This window comes from Capsicum annuum, chromosome 1, assembly GCF_002878395.1.
Source record: "Capsicum annuum cultivar UCD-10X-F1 chromosome 1, UCD10Xv1.1, whole genome shotgun sequence".
Classification (NCBI taxonomy): domain Eukaryota; kingdom Viridiplantae; phylum Streptophyta; class Magnoliopsida; order Solanales; family Solanaceae; genus Capsicum; species Capsicum annuum.
The window spans coordinates 65,299,469-65,303,533 of NC_061111.1; the positions used below are offsets into that span (position 1 = coordinate 65,299,469).

The 4,065-nt window shown below is 29.4% G+C and overlaps 1 long non-coding RNA gene across 2 annotated transcripts; it reads right to left on the reverse strand.

Annotated features, from left to right (window-relative positions):
* Nucleotides 1-535: 535 nt before the first annotated feature.
* On the reverse strand, nt 536-2,761 carry LOC107875626. 2 transcript variants are annotated; one of them, XR_001675849.2, is made up of 5 exons: nt 2,535-2,690; nt 1,578-1,906; nt 1,401-1,503; nt 1,019-1,064; nt 536-782 (listed from the first exon to the last, which is right to left on the reverse strand). It is a non-coding gene; the product is annotated as an uncharacterized LOC107875626 (long non-coding RNA). The 2 variants fall into 2 exon arrangements; XR_007046803.1 differs by lacking the exon at nt 1,019-1,064 and having other exon boundaries at nt 2,535-2,761.
* Between the last annotated feature and the right edge of the window lie 1,304 nt (nt 2,762-4,065).

Sequence of the window (4,065 nt, forward strand, 5' to 3'; positions counted from 1 at the left end):
TATAAATGATATAATAAAATCACGGTTAAAACAGTTGAAGCTATCATGTCATAAATGCCTATTTCAAATTTTTTATTAAATATTTTTAATTCTTTAATACGTAAATGATTTATAATAATTAATTAAAAATAATATAGTAAAATCATGATTAAAGTAGACATGTCATAAATATTTAAGTTACTTTTTAAAATTAAATAATAGTAATTTCAAAATACATAAATAACTTGTAATAATTAATTAGAAATAATATAGTAAAATCACAATTGAAACAATTAAAACAGCTGAAATTGTCATATCATAAATGTCTTTTTCAAAATTTTTATTAAATATTTTAAATTTTTTAACACGTAAATAATTTATAATAATTAATTAAAAATAATATAATAAAATCAAAATTGAAACAGACATGTCATAAATATTTAATTTATTTTTTTAATTAAATAATATTAATTTTAAAATACATGAATAACTTATAATAATTAATTAAAAATAATACAATAAAATTACGGATGAAGCAGTTGAAGCAGGCATGTCATCCATCAGCGAAGCAGGTTATCACCACTTATATATATGTAATAGATACTAGAGGGTTCGTCCCAACGTAGTACATGTACAGAAAAGTTAGTTGCAATGCATCAACAAGCAAGACAGACTATTTACTTTATAGTATTCGTCAAGAGACAAATTTTACAAGGAGCTATATACATTTTTAATTTGCATAGATAAAAAATGTGATGCATCCTTAGCTTAAGAGTCAAGACGCGTGATTACATACTTCCAACCTGTTGCATAACATTGGCAAAAGTTACTATGTTGATGAGCTATGACGGTAAAAATACCATGAAAAATATTAAATTTTTAAGCACAGAGCAAAATATTGGTCAATATTCCAAAAAAAATAATAATCTTTATAGTGACCTTTTGGCCTGCTGTAGCAAAAATATAGCTCAATATTCCATAAAACTCAATCTATATAAGTACAATATCAAACCCCTCTGCCAACAGAGGCAAAATATACCTCAATATTCGATAAAAAAAATCAATCTTTCTAGACACCCTTTTGCCTGCAAAAGGAAAATTATAGCTCAATATGTTATAAAAATTCAATTTTTATACACACCATTTCACACCCTTTTGCTTACAGAACCAAAATATAGCCCCATATTTTATAAAAATTCAATCTTTATAGTCACAAATCTCAGACCCTTTTGCATATATAACCAAATTTAGTTCAACCAGACCATAAAAATTCAATTTTTATACCAACTACTTTGATAAGATCTAGCAAGAAAAAAAGACACTGTTAGTTACCTAGTTTTGACCAATAAATTTCTCATGACAGATACCTCATTAATAAAATAAGAGAAGAGGTAAATATTGAATCTAGTTTAAGTGGGTACCTAGTTCAGGTGGGTACCAAAAACAGTTTCAGCAGTATTATTTAGGATGCAGCAAAGTATGGCTCTAACAACATCGCAAAAGTAGGGGACAAAAGATCATTCACTGAAAGTAAAATAATAATAGTGAGATGAAATTGAAGTGAAGTGTCAAAATTATATTTGAAGAAACTGCAATACCTTGTGATAATTTTTCAGAGGTGGTGTTTTCACTTCTGTAGTGTTCTTCTGATGGAAAATACTTGGCATATGGTCTGAGGAAATGTCTCTTGGATCTTTCTGTTGCCAATGCTTTCAGTGTTCAGTGTAGGCTCATTTTCTACGAATGACACAATGGCCAACTTTGGAGTACCAGCATCCTTTAGAAACGCACTACTTTTAAAGGATTCAACACGCACCCAATGACATAATCTAAGAGCCCGGGCCACGTAGTTTCACTCCATATTTGCAGAATGATGGATCACAAAATCCAGCCAGCATAAAGGATAAAAAGACTATAATTCCACCACCTACAAAGAAACACCAAATCTTCAAAACACTGATGAACCATGAAAGTCTGAACTAATTTCATCCTCATAATCCGAAACCTTAGCGTAAAATGGCACAGAGGAAATAGTACTTCAAAGCCTGCTTTGCTTATGTTTTAAAATAAGTCACCTCCACCTTTGACTCCTTCCTCACTTGTGGTTTATAAATTATAAGGGGAGCAAAAAAATGTGGAAGCTAATTATATATATATATATATAGTTACCGAATTACCCTGCCTGTTTGTTCCTTTACAGCGAGAAGAATCACGTTATCGTACACAAGCGTAATCAACCCTATTCAAATACTACAATTTCTACCAACCGTCAATACTTTCAAAGTCAAAGTCACAAAAATTAGCCGTAAAAGCTAAGTAACACGCGAAAAGCAAAATTCGGTAGCAGAAGTCACTCAATGTTCAGAAAACAAAGGCCGCTAACAAAATTCATCGGAAGAAAAGTTCCCAGCCCCGAAAAGAAAAAACTCCATAAGAAAATTAATCAACCACAAAGTAAAGTGCAAATCTTTGAAAGTGGAAAAGTGAAAATGAAATAGCCAAACATCATCACATCAAACTAAATTTGTACTGTGGAAAAGTGGAAATGAAAATACCTGGCAGAGAGTAGGCACAGCAGCGGAGAATTTGTTCGTGGCTTGTTAATTGCCACCTCTACGTGCTTATATATTTGCTGCTAAATTAAAATTCAGAGGAAATAATGGAAAAGACACAACACAGAGATAAGGAAAAGGGAGAATAGCACGTAACTATCAACTCATCAGCACATCGAGCGAAATGACAAAATTACCCCTACCCAAATTTCTTTTGACATACAACAGACATGTCAAAACCACTGCTTATATAATGTAATATATATATACTAGTCAAGCGTACATGATTTGCACGTATGTCTCGCATTAACTAATAATAATTTTTTAATAAGAAAAAAAAAATTATTGTTTGGATGTAATAATATTAAGTACACAACTTTTTAAAAAAATTAACATAAAATTTTTAAAATAAAAACAGTACTTAAAGAAAAATATGATAACTTACCAGCATATCTGGGGGATCTGAAGAGGGTAAGTATACACAATCCATATCTAACCTTCAACAAATGAAAAATGCATAATACATAAACATGTTCTTTAACTTGGCGTCAAATCACATCTATGACCTCCAACTTTGTGTGTGTACAAGTAGACACTTAAACTTGTATAAAGTTAAACAAGTAAACATACGCATCCTATGTGGCATAATACACATAGAATACCATGTAGGACAAGAATTAGCCACGTAGAACGTCACATAGGACATGTGTCTGCTTGTTCAACTTTATACAAGTGTCTACTTATGCACACCCAAAGTTGGAGATCATAGATTTGATCCGAGACCAAGTTAAAGGGCGTATTTATGTATTGTGCCAACGAAAAAACATCAATTTTATTTCATGTACAATTCTACTTTTTCCACGCCAACTTACTGATTTCATTATATTAGTATTATAACATCGTGTCCATTTATTATGACTTGTATTACAATTGTCATATATTTTAGAGTCTCCCTATTTATTTATAAAGTTATTGATATTTTAATTAGAGGGAAAAAAAAGGTGAAAAGATAATTTCATCTAAAACTGATGCTTTTAATGAAGGCATTAGTGATACTTTCTTTTAATGAAGGCATTAGTGATACTTTTTTTCCATGCACGAATAAACTATTAAAATAATAATTTTATTTTTATTGAGCTAATGTTATTATTTTTCTACTATCATATATTTTATGATTCTTTAATTACTAATCATAGAGAGAATTATAAAATAATAGTCTAACAAATTTTTTTTATAGAAAATATAACTAAAAATACCTAGATATAAACCAATAAGAAACTACATATTTCTGCAACACAATAGAAAAATCAAAGAAAAAGAAAAGGCATATATTATCAATAGAAAAATAGAGAAAGATAAAGAATAATACACATAATTAGTCTTTAATTTTAATTTACATCATCAAGAAATAAAGAAATCTTCAACGACGATAGAAAGAGAAATTTATTTTCCTACTGCCATATATCTTAGAATTCTTTAATTATTAATCATAGAGAGCATCATAAAGTGATAGCCAAACAACATAAAATCCATA